Source organism: Cervus elaphus, chromosome 3 (genome assembly GCF_910594005.1).
Source record: "Cervus elaphus chromosome 3, mCerEla1.1, whole genome shotgun sequence".
Taxonomy (NCBI): Eukaryota; Metazoa; Chordata; class Mammalia; order Artiodactyla; family Cervidae; genus Cervus; species Cervus elaphus.
Window position 1 is genome coordinate 43,313,160 of NC_057817.1, and position 21,053 is coordinate 43,334,212.

The following is a 21,053-nucleotide window of genomic DNA, read 5'->3' on the forward strand; positions in this document are numbered from 1 at the left end:
ATGCTGTCTAGGTTGGTCATAACTTTTCTTCCAAGGAGTAAGCATCTTTTAATATCATGGCTGCAATACCATCTGCAGTGATTTTGGAGCCTAAGAAAATAAAGTCTGTCACTGTTTCCATTATTTCCCCATCTACTTCCCATGAAGTGATGGGACCAGATACCATGATCTTAGTTTTCTGAATGTTGAGCTTTAAGCCAACTTTTTCACTCTCCTCTTTCACCTTCATCAAGAGGCTTTTTAGTTCCTCTTCACTTTCTGCCATAAGGGTGGTGTCAACTGCACATCTGAGGTTATTGTTATTTCTCCTGGCAATCTTGATTCCAGCTTGTGCTTCTTCCAGCCCAGACTTTCTCATGATGTACTCTGCATATGTTAAATAAGCAGGGTGACAATATACAGCCTTGACGTACTCCTTTTCCTATTTGGAACCAGTCTGTTATTCCATGTCCAGTTCAAAATGTTGCTTCCTGACCTGCATACAGGTTTCTCAAGAGGCAGGTCAGGTGGTCTGGTATTCCCATCTCTTTCAGAATTTTCCACAGTTTATTGTGATCCACACAGTCAAAGGCTTTGACATAGTCAATAAAGCAGGAATAGATGTTTTTCTGGAACTCTCTTGCTTTTTCAATGATCCAGCAGATGTTGGCAATTTGATCTCTGGTTCCTCTGCCTTTTCTAAACCCAGCTTGAACATCTGGAAGTTCACGGTTCACGAGCTGTTGAAGCCTGGCTTGGAGAATTTTGAGCATTACTTTACTAGCGTGTGAGATGAGTGCAATTGTGTGGTAGTTTGAGCATTCTTTGGCATAGCCTTCCCTAGGGATTGGAATGAAGATTGACCTTTTCCAGTCCTGTGGCCACTGCTGAGTTTTCCAAATTTGCTGGCATATTGAGTGCAGCACTTTCACAGCATCATCTTTTAGGATTTGAAATAGCTCAACTGGAATTCCATCACCTCCACTAGCTTTGTTTGTAGTGACACTTCCTAAGGCCCACTTGACTTCACATTCCAGGAAGTCTGGCTCTAGGTGAGTGATCACACCATTGTGATTATCTGGGTCATGAAAATTTTTTTTTTTTTTAATTAACTTTATTTTAAAGTTAGTCCTGAAGTGAAGTTGCTCAGTCACGTCCAACCCTTTGTGACCCGATGGACAGTAGCCTGCACCAGGCTCCTCCGTTCATGGGATTTTCTAGGCAAGAGTACTGGAGTGGGTTGCCATTTCCTTCTCCAGAAAATTTTTTTTTGTATAGTTCTTCTGTGTATTCTTGCCACCTAAAATGTTGTTTTAGATTCACATGTAAAACAGAAACACTTCCTTATTATATATTGCTATGTTTTCTGGTCTCCATACAATATAGTTGGGGGGAAGAGCTATTTTTATTTAGAAACAAAAAAGAAAAATTTATGAGACAGCAATATCAGTTTTGTTAAAAAAAAAAAAAAAAGAGGAAAAAATGTGTGTCTGTAATACGTCATCTACATTGAACGAGTGCAGCGGGAGAAGGCTAATGGCACAACTGACCATGTGGGCATTCACCCCAGCAAGGTGGTTATCACCAGACTAATACTGGATAAAGACCGCAAAAAGATCCTCGAACGTAAAGCCAAATCTCGCCAAGTAGGAAAGGAAAAGGGCAAATGTAAGGAAGAAACAATTGAGAAGATGCAGGAATAAAGTCATCTTGTCTACAACTTTCATTAAATACTGTTAAAATGAAAAAAAAAAAAAATGTGTGTCTGTGTACATATAAGAAGACACTGACATTTATGGTGGTCACTGCCAGTGATAGGGTTACAACTGATTTTAATGGTTCACTTGCCTTTTCATCATTTTCTAGTTTATTACAAAAATAATAAAAAGGATACATCATACATAGCATCCTCATATTTTTAATTTTTTCATGGTGCCTCAATAATCCTCCAAATTGTAAGAAATTTGTAAATGAATGAGAAGCATGCAAGTCAGACTGATTTGTCCAGGGACAAGAAATGCCTCAAATAATCCTAAAAACACTTATCAGAGCTTCAAAAACAATGCTAAAGAACTAAGTATCTGGACCCAAAGCCAGACCATGCAGCTGTATTCCTGGTAGATTCCCATGACACAGAGATGGTACTAAGTGCTTTTAATAAGATGGTACTAAAGCAAGTGCTTTTAATAAGAACACAAAATTTGCACAAGAGGCACATTCTGGGGAATGTAAACAAACTATCACAAGTAGTAATTCTGCTGGAAGTATAAAATAAGGCTCTCTCAGAGTACAAATATACAGGAGGAAATGATTTAAAATGTGTTTATGATTTATAGTCACATTACATTGTCTTAAACACTGAAAACAAGCATATTAATTAAAAAGCCAGCTAAATGGCAATTGAACATATATACAAATCTTAGTCCACAAAGTTCATGTAAACAGTTTTAAGTACTTCATTTCAACACAAAAGTAATGAACAAGTGAAGAGATACATCTCAAAGTATTAATTTATGACTATGACAAAAATCAAGAGAACTTATATTGGGAGAGGGTTACATTACTGATAAAACCATGCAGAAGACAGACCACATAACACAAAACCAATAGTGCTGAGCTGTTTTAAGCTGGTTATTTTCTAAGAAGCAGCAGACTTGGGAAGAGGTCTGAAAACCAAGAAGCAAAAGGAGTTGCTGTTTTGTAGGAAATATTTTCTGTAAGGAAAATCTTCATTTGCAAGGGTGTTCCCCTCTCTGTGCCTTGAAAAGGATGACCAAGTCTCTAGAAACATTGATCAATGGAGAAGGCAAAGACAAATCTGTATCAGAATCACCTTTGTTTACTGTGCTTTTCCTGGTAGCCACTCATGACTGACTCTCCCTACCTTTAGCCTCTCTTTTGTCTTTAGCTGAGGATGGTATTTAAGGTGAGAGCTTTGGCCATCTGGGAGAGTTACTCAGTTTTTCTGTTTTTCTATCGTGTATATGCTTCCCATGTGGCTCAGCTGGTAAAGAATCCACCTGCAATGCAGGAGACCTGAATTCGATCCCCGAATTGGGAAGATTCCCTGGAGAAGGGAAAGGCTACCCACTCCAGTATTCTGGCCTGGAGAATTCCATGCACTATACCGTTGCAGAGAGCTGGACACGACTGAGCGACTTTCACTTTGGCTTCCCTGATAACTCAGTTGAAGTATTAAGTTATTGGGGCTTCCCAGGCGGTGCTAGTGGTAAAGAACCCACTTGCCAACACAGGAGACACAAGAGGTTTGATCCCTGGGTCAGGAAGAACCCCTGGATGAGGACATGGCAATCCATTCCAGTATTTTTGCCTAGAGAATCCCATGGAGAGAGGAACCTGGTAGGCTACAGTCCATAGGGTCACAGAGTCGAACACAATTGAAGAAACTTAGCACACATGCACACATATATATTATTAAATTTTGTTTCATTTTCTCCCGTTAATTTGCTTTATGTCAATTTTAGTTCTTAGATCAGAAAAATCTAGAAAAGTATAGGAATATTTCTTCCTCCCAAGCATTGGTTTCTCTAGGCTGATAACATGGCTCTCTCTACCTGACTTCATTTCCCCCAGAGGCCTCCTTGACTCTTGCTTTGATCCTTTCCTGGAGAGAATTTCCTATACCAAACTTCTGGACGTGCCTCACTCCTGAGTCCTTAGATGTTCAGAAGGAACCCCTGCTACATGGTAACTAATATACAGGCAGAGCAAAAAATATGCTATTTTAAAAATCACATCTCTGCAATTAAGCCCTAGGCTCTTTAACTCTACCCCCAAGGAATGTGATTGTAAGACTCATCACTTCTTGAGTCATCCTCTCAGACACTTTATAATGTGTCAACTGTTTTTAAAAAAAATATTTTGACACTTGTTAAAATGTTAAGGAAGACTTTATGCAAGACTATTGCAATGGAGGTGTTGTAACAGGGGAGAACTATTCAGCTCACCTCCAAATACAGCCAAGACAGCTGGGAATGTATAGCCCATGAGCTGAGTAAGAAATCAGTGGGTGGAAAATTACTAGGAGGCAACATCAAAGGTAGGAAGATTCTAAATAAACTGACTTAGCAGGATTCTTACTACAACTGAGGTACGTATGCTAAAGATAGGACATGGGCCAAGGCCAAACCCTAGTTGAAAATAGGGCTCAGAGGAACCTAAGTTTGGTCAAGGAGAGAATCTTTGTCACAATATTTCCTGTTTTAAAATGTGAGTCCTAGAACTGAATGATGTAACACAGACATGATCTGATCAATACAGGGTCTAGAGGGTTCTGTCCTTTCTTGGTGTGAACGCTAAATTTCTCCAGTTTATAAGGTTGATGTGAGATTGCTGGGTAGTCACAGAGCCCCCTTATATGGTTGGTTCATAATTAACATTGCAGACAGGTGTTTACTCACAAGAACTCTCTTTCAATCTTTCCATCATCTTACTACTGATGCTAAAAGCTAGACCTCTGTGCAGTGGTGCTGAATCAAATCTCATAGACAGATTTTTGGGTGAAGTAGAAAAAAATAGCTTTATTGCTTTGCCAGGCAAAGGGGGACACAGTGGACTTGTGTCCTTCAAAACTGTGTGTCCCAACCTGGGAGGATTTGGTGAGGAATTTTATAGGAATGGTTCAAGGGTGGAGCTACTGATAAGATTAGGGTGTGTGCACTCCTTTAATCTAACCTCACATGATCTCCTGATGAACTTTTCTGGTTCCTTTAATCTGGTCTCTGATGGTCTTCTCTGGAATGAAGAATGCTAGCATCTTCCATTTATTGAGGGTTTTAGTTCTATAAAGAGTTCAAAGATATTGTTATGGGAATCCCTTGAGTAGAAACCAGGACCCTGCCCAAAGACTACACTATTGTTTCTTGACTGCTCTTCCCTTGTCTCTGCAACTCCTCCCTTCCTTGATCAGCAACTGTTGGTGTCTTCCCTTTGGGACTCAGAGGAGGTCTTGGAAGCAGGAGTCTATCTCCTACAGACAAGAAATGGGGGACAGAAAGGCTTCCATGTCCAGGAAGCCCAGGGGGTCCTGCTCTTTTTCAGAAGTGGCTCCACTCTGGGCCTAGGAATTTATTTCAATAACTGGACATTACCATCCTCATTCGCTGTTCTACACTGCTTTGTGCAATATTTCACAAGTGTATGCCATGATGAGGGATGCTGCACAATTAAATGCTAATCCTGTGAACTTCCTTGAGCTTACAGTTGCTGCAATATCTGACCAGATGCTGTGCTTCAAGTTTTCAAATGTCCTGTTGCATCCCTGTGAGTTTGCTACAGCACTTCAGGGCACCTTGAAGCACAGCTCCAGAATCATGGCCTTGGTAGACACTTCATCCCTTTTATAAATTGGAAAAGGAGTACATCAAGGCTGTATATTGTCACCGGCTTATTTAACTTATATGCAGAGTACATCATTCGAAACACTGAGCTGGATGAAGCACAAGCTGGAATCAAGATTGCCGGGAGAAATATCAATAACCTCAGATATGCAGATGATACCATCTTTATGGCAGAAAGTGAAGAAGAACTAAAGAGCCTCTTGATGAAAGTGAAAGAGGAGAGTGAAAAAGTTAGCTTAAAGCTCAACATTCAGACAACTAAGATCATGGCATCTGGTCCCATCACTTCATGGCAAATAGATGGGGAAATAGTGGCTGGCGGATTTTATTTTTTGGGGCTCCAAAATCACTGCAGGTGGTGTTGCAGCCATGAAATTAAAAGACACTTACTCCTTGGAAGAAAGTTATGACCAACCTAGACAGCATATTAAAAAGCAGAGACATTACTTTGCCAACAAAGGTCCATCTGGTCAAGGCTATGGTTTTTCCAATAGTTATGTATGGATGTGAGAGTTGGACTATAAAGAAAGCTGAGAGCCGAAGAATTGATGCTTTTGAACTGTGGTGTTGGAGAAGACTCTTGAGAGTCCCTTGGACTGCAAGGAGATCCAACCAGTCCATCCTAAAGGAAATCAGTCCTGAATATTCATTGGAAGGACTGATGTTGAAGCTGAAACTGCAATACTTTGGCCACCTGATGCGAAGAGCTGACTCATTTGAAAATACCCTGATTCTGGGAAAGATTGAAGGCAGGAGGAGAAGGGGACAAGAGATGGTTGGATGGCATCATCAACTCGATGGGCATGGGTTTGGGTAAACTCCGGAAGCTGGTGATGGACAGGGAGGCCTGGCGTGCTGCGGTTCATGGGGTCGCAGAGTCGGTCACGACTGAGCGACTGAACTGAACTGAATTGATACTAATATCTCTCTGAACAAGGAACTGCCATTCCAGTAAACAAAGGATGTTGCCTGCCATCCCAGTTCTACAAGGATCAAGCCATTAGTCACTGTAGCCACCCACCAATGGTGCACCCTCAGGGGCATTCAGGATGAAGAGAAAAAGGAAGCATTCTGTGCTTTGGGGACTGGCCCTAAATAGTTAAGATGCATATCTAAGGAATAATTTCAATAAATCCAGAGTTTTTTCATCTTCCCATACAAATAAAAGCACTTAAAGCATAAGCTTGAGAGGACGATTTTTTTGTGATTAGCAGTAGTCTTTTGTCATTTGCAGTAATATTTTGATGTTCAACTACATGATTTTTTCCAGCCCAAAGCCCCACTATATAGCCTGACTCCTCCCTTCTCTCTTCCAAACAGTTCCTCAGATCTACCTGAAAGGCTATACTCCTGGCTAGAGACCTCGATAAGTTATAAACTTAACTCCCAACTTTTAAGTTGTAAGGTTTTCTTCAGTCAAAGTTTAAAAAAATTTTTTTCGGTTTTGTTATTTGAAGACTTATTGGCCAGAGCACTCAACTAGTAACTTCTGTACAAAGAGCAGAAAAAGATAATATTTGGGACATTAGAAGTTAATGTCAGTGAAAATAATGAAACATGGGAGAAAGATGAACTAAGAAGGTCTTAGAAAATGAGATGAGAAACCTTGATCTTACTAAATCATTCAACACATGTCAAAGTGTATCACAGAAGACATTTTTTTCTTTTGAATTAGGGCCAGCTTTGGTTATTTGGCTTTGATTGACAGCTGGGATAGTCTGGAATGAAAGGGAGCTGATGAAACTACACTCCCACAGCAAAACATAGGGTTGTTTTGTTTTTAATATTTAAAAACCAAGTGTTAGAAGGAAATAAGAAGCCCAAAATGGGATAATTTGCCCCTTACTACAGCAAGTCAGGACTTAATTGCTATCTCAACCCTTCCCAGAAATATGGCCTTTAAAATAGTCCATCTGAAGTTTCCTGATTATCAGTGAAATGACCTGTATGATAAAGACCCCTGACTTTCCCCACACCAGAAAAGATGATATCCTGGCCCCAAATGATCTTTTCATTTTTTTCCCAGCTAATGGCTTCCTTGTCCCCACCCCTGCTTCTAGAGAAGTTTTCCATTTTGCGCTGCTCCTCTGAGGCCCCTTTTGGTTCCTAGATGGGCTGCTTTCCTTTCACAAATCACTTCATATAGCCAATTAGATCTTCCAACTTACTGGGGGTTGACTTTGTTTTTTAGTACAAGGAAGAGAGAGAAGGACAAAGTGGGGAAGGGAAGAGGAAATTATTGCTCCCTCACATTATATGTGCTTAATCACTCATTTTGTAATCATCTATGTTCCCTTGCTTAGAGGTAATCATGTTTGTACCAAGTGCATTAATACAGGATGTTAAAGAGGCTAAGCCTGGGTCAGAGTTTAGGATAAATAGGATAAAAAAGTCTTTGGGCTTACACGGAGCTTCCCTCTGCCCCATTTCTGTCCCAGTCTTGGTGAAGTGGCCTTGTCCAGGCCTGTTCAATTCTTTCTTTAGTTCCATTTTAGGCATCTTTGTACCCTACTCTCTGGGTCCATCTGGACCGGAACATGGTGAAGCAAAGCCTCACAGCAGGAAGGCTTTGACTGTGCTCATAGTTGCTCACTGGGCTCCCCAGTCTCTCCAGAAATAGGGACTGTTGTTCTTACCCAGGAGGAACTTTAATTATCCAAGTGACTGGGGCCTTCATGAGTGGTTTCTTAACAGCTCCATGAGTCATACATTCAAAAAATGGAAAAAGCAGATCCTGAAATCCATGAGTAATAGCACTGTTTCAGAATCAGGGGCACATTTTTGCTTCCAGATTCCTGAACTTAGGTTTCACTATTTTAGAAATCTGAGCTGGTGGTAAAAGGAGCAAAAATGAATGTGTTATGCACCCCTTGGTTCATGATCAGCATTTTCACATAGCTCAGCCTTAGAACAAGAAGCAGTGGCAAGGTTTTGTTCTCATCTCACAAAGCAGCTGTGCTGATACTTAAAGCAGCTGGCTCTAATGTCAGCAATCGACTTGACAACTTGACGTTGGTAATTTCACAAGCTAACTTAAACACTCCAGACTGGCTCACAAGCACTGGAAACAAGGGAAGTACTCGGCAGTCAGTGAGAAGAACCAGCCCCTCATACTCCAGAGGAGAAAGTTTCCCTTGTTATAAACTAAAAGGGAAAAAAGGCAAGGCGTCATATTTTAAATTACTAATTAGCTATTTCATGCTGCAGCCAAAGCACTTATCTGTTGAACCAAATATATCACTGTAATGGTTTTGTTTAACGATGTTTGGAAAGTTGAAAGTCGACAATGTGAAATATTCAACTCATTTGCACCATCATTAAGAAATGAATTAGGGCCATGGCATTTAAGAGTTGGATGTTTTGCTGTGACACTAAAAAGAAACATCCTTTGAGCCTTTCCCCAGAGCCCAGACAGGCCTCCAGATTTCAGGAACCCAGGATGACTAAATAAGTGGGATTATGAAAGGTATGGAAATCCAAACATCTGCCCTGAACTATCTCCTTTTACTTTAGGAGCTTTCAATTTCCAGAGCCAAACTGAAGCATAAACATTTTTTAAGAGGCTCATACAAGGACTAGTTTGCCGCTAACCAAGGGTGACATTAAATAAGCCCACGAATGAGGTGCTTGGCAGGGATACAACTGCACCGTTAGAAAAAGTGGGCAGGCAGTTCTGAGGCCTCAGATGGAGTCTAGTTTAAACAGTTAAGAAAGTTAACTTAAGATCAGGGAAAATGGAAAAATATAGGTTCCCACCCTTTGAATTCCACCAAAGAAGAGAAACAAGAAAGGAATGTATAATATAATTATCTAAACCATACAGACCTTAACATTCAGAAAACCCACCATTCAGAAAACAGAAAACTAAGATCATGGAACCCAGTCCCATCACTTTATGGCAAATAGACAGGGAAACAATGGAAACAGTGCTCCAAAATCACTGCAGATGGTGACTACAGCCATGAACTTAAAAGACTCTTGCTTCTTGGAAGAAAAGCTATGACCAACCTAGACAGCATATTAAAAAGCAGAGACATTACTTTGCCAACAAAGGTCCATCTAGTCAAAGCTATGGTTTTTCCAGTAGTCGTGTATGGATGTGAGAGTTGGACTATAAAGAAAGCTGAGTGCTGAAGAATTGATGCTTTTGAACTGTGGTGTTGGAGGAGACTCTTGAGAGTCGCTGGAACTGCAAGGAGATCCAACCAGTCCATCCTAAAGGAGATCAGTCCTGGGTGTTCATTGGAAGGACTGATGCCTGAAGCTGAAGCTCCAATACTTTGGCCACCTGATGTGAAGAATTGACTCATTGGAAAAGACCCTGATGCTGGGCAAGATTGAAGGCAGAAGGAGAAAGAGATGACAGAGGATGAGATGGTTGGATGGCATCACCGACTCAGTGGACATGAGTTTGAGTAAACTCCGGAAGTTGGTGATGGACAGGGAGGTCTGGCGTGCTGCGGTCCATGGGGTCACAAAGAGTCAGACACGACTGAGCAACTGAACTGAACTAAACTGAACTGATACAGACCTCTGAGGGTCCATGGAGGAAGCCAATAACCACAGGCATTTCCAGGGGCCAAAGGGACAGTGACCCTGCGTGGCTCCCAGACATAGAATGGAGAAGAAAGGAGTAAGTGGAGACCTCAGGTTGGGATCTCAGGTGCAGATTCTGTTAGCAACACGATGATAGCAGCACACAAATTCTTTCCCCCCTCACGGCCTCTGAACTTATCCTTCCAGAAGGGCATGCCTCCTATTTTCACATGGCTGGCTGCTTTTAGTCATTCACCCTTCCATGAGCTTTCCCCAACCACTGGGCAATCTCCAGCACATCACTCTGCTTTAATGCCTTCACAGATTTTACCACCATCTGGATTCATCATAGTTGTTATCTCAGTATCTATTAGTGGTCTGCTATGGGGGGGGGGGGGGGGGGTGGCGGGGGAGGAGGGAAAGTCAATACATGTAGCACATAACTTCCAAATAATGAAAAATAAAATCTGTAATATTCTTTATTGTATGTGCCATACAGTCAATTGATTTTCTCAGAACGTCATTGAAGATTTTTGCCAAACTCAACTGTGGTTGCATTTCAACTGTGATTTAACAGAGTTGCATCCCATTCCCAATAAAAGTATTGTCATTAAACATGATATGTCATCTGCTATTAGACTATTTCTCAGCCTCAACACACAGATTATGTTCATTAAATTGGCACTTCTTTCGGCTTGGGCACTATTGCTTACAAGAGTGCTAGTCATAGTTTTAGCTTCTTGTGCAGTTGCAAGGTTTGAAATGTTGTTTATCAATAGTTTTCAAAATTCTTGACAATATAATGATCCACTCTCATGGACCAACACAAGCTCTATGCCTCTCCAACCAGATGGTAGAAAGTTTTATGAGAGGATGAAGGACATCTGGAATGTGTCACATGTACAAAGAGCCTTTCCTAATACAAAACATACTAATATCTTCATTTTGATGCTCTTAAAATCTTTCTCTACCTGATTCTTAATCTTTCTGGGATGGAAAGACTGGGAAAAGTGCTGTCATCCCAACTACAGTTGCCCAGCTACTAAAGATGACAATTACCACACTAATTATTAGAGGATTCTAATGTCCAGAGATTTTGGTCAGAGGTGAAACCTGGAGCTACAGACATCTGAAGCAATTCTTTTCACTGACAGACCATCTTTTTATAGGTGTTGTGTCATAGATTTCAAAACGCTGAAAGCATTTTGGTCTCCTGACTCACACTGCTTAACTTTGCCTACTCACAGAGGTCTGCAACTTCCACTCAGTCTGGTCATGTGATACGATGTGGCATTTCTTTAGCTTTTAGGATATGGCAATGTATTTGTTTGCTAAGGAACCATAACAAAATACCACAAACTGGATTGTTTAAATAACAGAAATTGATTATCCCAGAGGTCTGAAGACTAGAAATCTGAAATCAAGCTTTTGTTGGGTTGGTTCCTTCTGAGAGCTGTGAGGGAGAATCTACTCCAGGTCTCTCTCCTAACTTCTAATGGTTGGCTGGCAGCCTTGCACATTCCTTGGCTTGTGGACCCATCACCCTGATCTCTGCATTCAGCTTCACATGGTATTCTCCCCAGGGGCCTGTGTCCAAATTTCTCATTTTAACAAGGACACCAGGCATGTTAAAGAAGGGGCCGAGTACTCCAGCTTGACCTCATCTTAAATTATGTCTGCAGTGACCCTATTTCCAAGGTTGCCATCTTAGGCACCAGGGTTAGGGCTTCAATATGTGAATTTGCAGAGGAGACACAGTTCAGCCCAAAATAGTAGATGCTTTTCTTTCTTTCTTCTTCTTTTTTTTTTTTTTTTTTGGTCTAATTCTAAAGACCTTTACGCTAGATGGAATTCTAAGACAAGTAAATGTATTCTCTATTTAGTTAAGAATTTTTAAACTTTATGGGATCTTTCATAGCGTTGGGCTCTTACAACTCTTAGAGATATTTAAAGATAGGTCCTCATGCAGCTCTGTTTTGGAGTCAAGAACTCAGGAGATCACTCTTCTGACAACTCCGTTCAAATCAACAGTGTTCAGTGCTGGATAACATGCTGTAAATGTATATTACATCTTTGAAATACACTCTGAAACCTCTACTGTTTTATTCCCACAGTCCCTCTAGAAATTCAATAAACAGCTCAGTGATTACTTGCTATAAATCAATTCTAAGTTGAGTATTTCCCCCTACAGTTGAACATTTCTGAAATCACAATCTGTTTATGATTTTTTGCACACTGTAGTTTAATTAGCAACATCTTTTTTCATGGGAGGTAAAATAATGATATGATCTTAACTGTGGTGTCTTACTTTCAATGATATGCAGTATTGAACATCTACTATTTTCAAGTGCTACTAAGTACTTAGAATCTAATGAATAGTCACAGAAAGAATAGCCTTCACAGTCTCTTAGGAGAGACAAGTAATAATCTTCACTGTAGTAATGTGGGGATATAGTTTTTTCTGGGGAGATAGTTCTTTTCAGACTCCTGATTCTCACTTACCTACTGCCCTTTCCATCCACGTTGCATTGTGATTATTGGTTTTCTTGACTGTCTTCTCCTCTAGCAACTGGAGGGCAACTGTCCTGATTTACTCATCCTTATATCCTCATTGCCCCAGACTGAGCATGGCCCATAGTCAATGCTAAATGATTAGATAAATGAAAGCAGCTCTAAGCCTACATTGTGTTAGAAAATCTCACTAAAGAAAACTTAGAATTTATGATTAACTATGAAAACAAACTCAAGTTTATCTGCTTACAGGACTTTCAAGTAGGACTGCCTAGAACGCATATCATTAAATGGCTTTTTTGCTGTGGTGATCCTTGGTAAAAGTTGGAAAATCATAGCAAAGTGTAAGGGTTCTTCTTTGGTTTGCAGTTTTCACAGCCAGCCATCAGTTGGATTGTAAAATCATTCAGGAATGTAGGGGTGTGGAGTGAGGTCTTCCCTGTATTCCAGGGTCCTATATCTCTCTTCCTTATCCTCAGGTTCAGACAAAATTGAGCCTAAGTGAGCTTTGACTAGCATTTTGAAGAAGTGAATAGATGGGCAGTAGCTGAACAGAACAAGATTGAGATTTAATAATGCAAGTACAGCATAAGGTATGTGTGTTAGTTTTCTACTGCTGCGTAACAAATGATTATAAACTTAGCAGTTTAATACAACACATATTTATTATCCCACAGGTTCTGTGGGCCAAGAGCTGGGCATGGCTTAGCTGGGTCCCCTGCTTAGGGTCTTATAAGGCTACAAACAAGGTGTTAGCCTGGCTCAACTGGACAACGATCTGCTTCCAAACTCCTTCAGGTCGTTGATAGACCTCATCTGCTTATGGCTGAAGTCATACAACCAGTTTACTTGCTGGTTACAGCTAGGGCTGCTCTCAGCTCTAGAGGCAACTGCAGCTGCCTATCACATGCCCTCTCCTTAGGCTTTCTCACAACATGGCACTCTACTTCAGAGCCAGCAATGGAGAGAGAATCTCTGACCGAAGGGAGAGCCCAATCCTCTGTTAAGGACATTTACCTGATTGAGTCAAGTCCATCCATGACAATCTCCCTTTTGACTTACTCAGAATCAACTGATTTGGGACTTCAATTACATCCATAAAATCCCTTCCTCTTTGTCATATTCTGTTGGCTAAAAGCAGGTCACTAGTCCCACCGAAACTCAAGGGGAGGGGAGATTACGTAGGGTGTGAACATTAGGGAGAGAATCAGGGGATCCGTTCTAGGATTCTATCTATCTCACCATAGATATCTCCTCACTATAATAACTTGGAAGTTAACTTCACGGAATTCCAGGGCTGGAAAGGACTTCCACAGACTTTAAGTAGATCAGAAAAAGTGAATGCTTATCCCTTTCTAGATCTTCAAGGAAAGTGAGATTCTTTATAATCAATCTTTGTGAATAATAAAAGCTAACACATGTAGGAGGGAAATATGATTCTTACCAGGTCCAATTCCTTGGTAGAGGCTTTCTAGTTTTCTGAGATATGGAGTTGGGAAGGTTGTGAAACTCAGTGTTCAGAGTTAAGTGGAAAAGAATTCCAGGATCAATTATTGATGTCTGCCCAGGAAAGGCTATTGGAAACAAACATATGACATAGTTGCCAATGTTGCAATGAGAAAAGAACCAGGAGGGATGAATGGTCTGCTCCAGACCCATTTCCACTCTAGCAGGTGACTTTGAGAAATCACTTTGCCTCTCAACTCTTGTTTCTTAATCTGTTTAAAAAAAAAAAAGGAAAGAAAAGGAAAAAAAAAAAAAAGTTGCCTGTTAGGGTTTTCTTGATGATTAAATGACATACCTCAGATGAAGTTGTTCTGTAAATATAAACATTAAACAAGTGTAAGATGTTATTGCCATCTAACTTCTTGAAAGAAATTATTCCAGTACATCTTCTGACATAACCTTTGTCCCCAGCACCTTGTTTCTGCTTTCTTCAAATCTCAGGTAGAAAATATATTTCTCAAATTTGCACTTGGTGAGCTGACAACTCCCTGGAATAGATGTCTGTCTTATCAAACTGATGAACAGGATGACAACACCATTGTAACTACGGAGTCAACCCTAACGTGTTCTAACTCCTTTGAGTTTGGTATGTTAAGATCAAGGTTCACCAAAACAAACAAACAACTTTATTTTAGAATCATGTGTGAACCCTAGGATTGCTAGCAGCGTGGCTGTACAGGTACAATAGAGAATCTTGGGATCAGAAAAGCAAGTTATTTGTAAAGTAAATGCAGTGCAACTGCCTTGAACTCTTTTTAAATATAGGAAGTGTCAATTCAGGAGCTCATACCTACAGGCTCAGCTTGTGTCCCTGTCTTCAGTAATTGTTTTTTCTGATATTAAGCTGAGTATGTGAGTGAGGAAACAGTTACCATCCATCAAATCGTGACTACTCAAAAGTGGTCTGTGGACCAGAAGTACTGGCATCACCTGAAAGTTTGTTAGAAATACAGACTCTCGACCTGCAACTCAGACTTGTTTAATCTGAATCTGCATTTGAATGCGATCTCAAGGTCATTCACTCACAGGTTACAGTTTAAGAGACTTGTACTAAACTTTCAAGAGCAAGGTACCTGGGACCATCCCAAACAGCTTGGGGCATCCAGCCTCTTATAATTGGTCTCTATTTTGCAGAAACTACTGTCAATTTATTATTATGTGTTATTGTTGTGATACTATTTTTTTTTAATTATTTATTTTCCAGCTTTACTGACATATTGACTTAACAATGTATAAGTTTAAGAATATAAGTATATGATAGGATATACGTATGTATCGTAAAATGATTACCACAATAAGATTAGTTTACACATTCATCACATCACATACTTACATATTGTGTGCTTGTATGTGGTAAGAGCTTTTAAAATCTATTCTCTTAGCAATGTTCAAACATATAGTATTGGGAACTATAGTCACCATGCTGTACATGGATCCCCAGAGCTTATTCATCTTATAATGAATGCATTCCTAAGTCAAGATTTATAAATGGGTAACTAGTCTTGTGGGAGCCAGGAACACATCAGCAAAAGTTTGCATCATTGTTTGGGAGTTACCTGGCCCTAATGATCATTAAACAATTATTATTGTTATTATTGATTATTAACTACAAAGCCCTGGATGATAGAGAAATGATTTGCTACAAAGTATATTCCTGGGTAGGGTCAACAAGAGGACTTAGGAAACTGTAAGGGCCCAAGACTGTGTCATGCTTCCCAAGTGGCACTAGTTATGAAGAATCTGCCTGCCAATGCAGGAGACACAGAGTCACAGGTTCAATCCATGGGTCGGGAAGATCCCCTGGTGTAGGAAATGGCACCCCACTCCAGTATTCACCTGGAAAATTCCATGGGCAGAAGAACCTGGCAGGCTACAGTTCATGAGGCCACAAAAAGCTGGACACAATTCAGCAACTGAGCACACACACACAAGATTGTGTCAGTTATGCTCACAACCATGCAAAAGGTTGACTTGCCCAAAAGGCACATATTTCTGCCAGATCTGTGAGGCTCAGGAGCCCTTTCTCTTCTATAAACTGCATCCTCAAAAGTAGAATATGTGATCAAATCTCAAATTCTAAAGGAAAAGGGGAGAATATAGCACAGATAATAGGAGCGAAGAAAGGAGAGGGGAAGACAGGAAAGAGAATTCGATGTTGAAGGAGGTATATGAAAGCAGCAGTAGGAAGCTGGGAAGGTGCCTCCTCTGGTCCCATCTACAACAGTGGCTAGCGGAGAGTACGCACCCTCAGCTGTGTGCTGCCCTCGGTCGCTCAGTCGTGTCCGACTCTTTGCAACCCCATGGATTGTACCCTGCCAGGCTCCTCTATCCATGGGGATTCTCCAGGCAAGAATACTGGAGTGGATTGCAATTCCCTCCACCAGGGGATCTTCCCAACCCAGGGATCGAACCCAGGTCTCCCGCATTGCAGGCAGATTCTTCACAGTCTGAGCCACCAAGGAAGCCTTTGCTCTCGTTAGAGCTTTCTGCACATGTGTGCTAGGTCACTTCAGTCATGTCCAACTCTGTGACCCTGTGGACGGCAGCCTGCCATACTCTTCTGTCCATGGGATTCTCTGGGCAAGAATACTAGAGGGGGTTGCCATTCCCTCCTCCAGGGAATCTTCCCGAACCCAGAGATCCAACCCATATCTCTTACGTCTCCTGCATTGGCAGGCAGGTTCTTTACCACTGGTGTCACCTGGGAAGCCCTACTAAGCACCTAAGCTCACCCTTATCGCCTTTGTGATATGCAAATTAGCATCACTTTAGTGGCTTACCACAACAAATGATCTTGCCCTCTCCTTTGAGAAGCTCAGATAGAAGTATTTTTGCCTTTTGTGCACAACTTATTTCTTGGTGTTTCTTTTAAATTTGTACTACCCAATAATTGTCTCATGTGGGTTCATCTCATCCCCAATAGCAGACCGTAAAACAGTGCATGTATTTTGGCTTACCCTTCTGTGAGAAGGTAGTCACTGATGAGAACACATTAAATTTCATGAAAGTTTTCTAAGAAGAAACTTAAAAACATTAGTGTTGGAAAGAGAGAGTTAGTAGGGTAAAGTCATAGAGTAGAGAGTCCAGATATAAACCCACACATATATGCTACACTAATTTTTGACAATGGTGTCAAAGTTACACAAGGGAAAGATAGTTTCTTCAATAAATGGTGCTTGGAAAACTGGCCATCCTCATGCAAAAGAATAAAACCAGGATGCCTGTCTTATACCACTCATAAAAATTAACTAAAAATGGATCAAAGACTTCAATTTATGACCAGAAACCATGAAACTCTTAGAAGAAAATATAGGGGAAAAGATCCCTGACACTGGTCTTGGCAATGATTTATTGGATAAGACAACAAGAGCATAGGCAACAAAAAATAAAGAAGTGGGACTACATTAAGCTAAAGAACTTCTGCACAGCTAAGGAAGCAATCAATAAAGGTAAAAGGCAGCCTACAGAATGGGAGAAAATATTCACAAATCATGTATCTGATCAGGGGTTAATATCAAAATATATGAAGAACTCATACAACTCAATAGCAAAAAGCAAATAATCAAATTAAAAATAAGCAAAGGACTCAAATAGATACTTTTTCAAAGAAGGCATACAAATGGCCAATAGGTATATGAAAAGATGCTCAACATCACTAATCATCAGGAAAATGCATATCAAAATCATAGTGAAATATTACTTCATGCCTGTTAAGATGGCTATTATCAAGAAAAGACAAGAAATAACAAATGTTGGCAAAGATGTGGAGGAAAGGGAATATGTATACAGTGTTGATAGGAATGTAAAATGGTATAGGCCGTTATGGAAAGTAGTATGGCAACTCCTCAAAATATTAAAAGCTGAACTACCATATGATTCAGCAATCTCTTTCCTAGGTATTGCTGGATATCCAGCAATTGAACTAAAATCAGTATCTCAAATTGAAATGAGATACAAAGGAATTGAAATTAGTATCTTAAACAGATATCTGCATACCCATGTTCATTGTAGCTTTTATTCACAATAGTCAAGATATGGAAAAAACCTAAGTGTCCATCAATGGACGGATGGATAAAGAAGATGTAGTGTTACATACACAATGCAATAGTATTCAACCATGAGAAAGAAGGAATTCCTGCCATTTGTGAAAACATGGATGGACACTGAAGGCATTATGGTAAGTGAAATAAGTTATACACAGAAAGACAAATACAGTATGATTTCATATGAAGAGCCTAAGAAAGCCAAACTCACAAAAACTGAGTGTACAGTGGGGTTAGCAGGGGTTGGGGAGGGGGTGGGAATTAAGCAGATGTTATTTAAGGGTACAAATTTGCAACTAGGAGATCAGGTTCTGGAGATCTAATGCAAAGTGATCTTAGTCAATAATGCTGTATTATAAAGTTCAAAGTTGCTAAAAGACTAGATCTTAATTGCTCTCACCACAAAAAAGGATGGTATTTATGTGATGTGACTGAGGTGTGAGCTAAGGCTTCCACAGTAATCATATTGCAATATATATGTGTATCAAACCAAGGTGTTGTATTCCTTAAACTTACAGTGTTATATGTCAATTATATCTCAACTTAAAAATTCAAGAATAATGAAGAGTAAGTAAGATAGATTTTGGAAATATACTGCCAGATATTATAAACTTATCTTATGGCTCCCAGAGAAGTGAGGGTGTCCCAAAGGGAATGACCAGTCCTCAGCTACCGTGGGAAGAGGTCGGTTTGAGGGTGGGGACCAGACTTTGGAGGAGGTGCGTGCGTGGTGGGGTAGGAGAGCAACATGTGGCCCCCCTCCCAGGCCGTGGAACTACCTGGAGCACTCCTGTTGGTAGGGGGTGACTGTTCCTAGTTGGTAACCGGGGAGGGAGGCAGAAGTGGGCAGAGAAAAAGGTCTCAGGTTAGATCTTGACTCTGCAGGATCTCTGAATCATTCTCTGCGCCACATGTCCTTTCGACATCCACACAGTCTGTTCTGCACTGGATCAGGGAGGGTCACACCCACAGTTGGGTCAGAGTGATGCAGGGAAATGCTGGGTTCCCTCCCTGAGGTCAGAGAAGGTGCCAGCAAGGAAGAAATGGGCTCAGCTGGGCACTCCCTAGGGGTGTTCCTTGGAAGAATGCACTTAGTCAAAGCACTGTCTCAGTTCCCCATTTGTAACAGGAAAAGAAACAGTATCTTCCTTTTGGGGTTGTCATGAGGATTAGAAAAAAATATGTGCAGAGTGACTGGAATTTATATATTCATTCAGCGTTTACTCATCTCAGGTAATAGGGGTATGCAGTAGGCAAGACAGATTAAGTGCCCACTCTCTTGACTTTACATCCTGGAGAGAAGAGGAGACAGACCATCAGCAGATAAAACACTGTCAGCCAGAGACTCTCAGACGTTGTGTTTGCACCCATCATGTACAGCCAGCACTTCCAGAGCCCAGATTTAGCTGATAAGAGCTTCCCAAAGCAACTTTCAGTTGCTTCCCTTGCTGTCCACCCTGGTCACCTATATCCCTAACAGATACAGCCAGTCATTCGTCATTATGCTTGATTCTCTGAAGCCCCAGTTCTATAACTAGCCCCACTTCTATAACACAGAATTGGGCCTGATGAATTCAGAAGAACTACTGCCATTTGGGTGCATGTGATTTATTCAGAAGAAACCTGTCAAGGGTGAGGGAACCTGTATGGAGATGAGAAGAAGCTAAGCAAGAGCAAGCTCAGATCAAAGCTCACCTCGGCCTGATCACTGGGGACTCTGGCATGCAAACTGCGTCTTCCACTTGTACTTTGAAGGAAGGGGATGAAGCTTTTGTAGCCCTGTCTATCAGTCCTTGGCTGCCCCAGATGAAGAGGCTCCTTAGTCAAGGACGAGTCTGCAGAGAAGGTCATAGGCATAGGCTGCAGCGGTGCCATTCACAGGGGGGAGTCTACGGGCTCACCCCGGTGAAGGGGCTCTAGGCAGAGCGTCCATGCCCTCTATGAATAGTCACAAGGGAAGACGTCAGAGTGACAAGTGTCAAGAGAGAATGAACATTCAGTAACATGAGGGAGACCATGCAGTGACTTTAGCTTGGCTGGCCAGGAAACAACGGGTAGGCTCAGATTTTTTAGAACCTGAGGCTTACTGTTTGGGAGGTAGACGGGGGGGTCTTCTAAAGTAAAAGAATATAAAATCATAAATACAACACTAACACAAATGTGAAGATTTATTCAAAATGAGAAATCATAACAAATTACAAATACTAAAAGCTAATAAATACCTCAAACATCACAAAATCCAGAAAAAAAAAAAACCCAGATGTTCATGTTAATTAACTCCCTGACATATTTCTGTAATACCTTTTCCTCCATGTTTTGATGGTACATTTTTTAACTACTTCTCCATTAGATATTTGATAATAAATTATCTGTTAAGAGAATTAAAGACATCTTGATCTTTCATGCCTAACATGGTAGAGGAAAAAACATTTTTTTTTTTAATTAGTGATATTTTGTTAAAGCTTCTTTCAGTTTCAGAACTTGGTATTTGGTAAAATCATGTGACTTTTGAGGATTATTGTCAAATTTGAGAAAGTCTCTGTTAAGTTTCTTTCATAAATGAGCCATGAACTTTGGGAAGATATACTGCAGACTGGCTTCTGACTCCGCACATTTCAAACTCACTCTCCTCCCATGCTCCTCATTCTTTGGTTGCTGGGCATCATGGAGCATATTCATAGCAAGATGCCTATATATAACGAGGATAAGCAGTCATAAGTGAATCCAGGAAATCCTTGTTATGCGGAATACATCTAGCAATAATGTACTTCCACAAGGAAATGGCTGCAGATTACTTAAATATCTCCCCTAAACTCAAATGAAATGAGTCCCTAAATCAACTTCCTTTTAGCCAGGTCCTGAAAATGCCCATAGCCATTCTGATGCCACCTGACCAGAGGAAGCAAAAAAGTGGGATATTTGGAGTAAAAAGAGAGTAACTTTTCATTTTTACTGATTGTGCTTAAAATATTTTACAGCATGTATAAAAACACAGAAGCAAGTGAATAGATCACCAGAGTCCTTCCCAAGGCTTAGAAAGGGCCCATGGAAATGAGTCTAGAGTAGGAAATGGCAACCGACTCCAGTATTCTTGCCTGGAGAATCCCACGGAAAGAGG

General features: G+C 40.7%; 1 long non-coding RNA gene across 1 annotated transcript; it reads left to right on the forward strand.

Annotated features, from left to right (window-relative positions):
- Nucleotides 1-1,479: 1,479 nt before the first annotated feature.
- On the forward strand, nucleotides 1,480-19,865 carry LOC122678171. The gene is made up of 3 exons (XR_006336015.1): nucleotides 1,480-1,647; nucleotides 19,802-19,803; nucleotides 19,856-19,865. It is a non-coding gene; the product is annotated as an uncharacterized LOC122678171 (long non-coding RNA).
- Nucleotides 19,866-21,053: the final 1,188 nt, after the last annotated feature.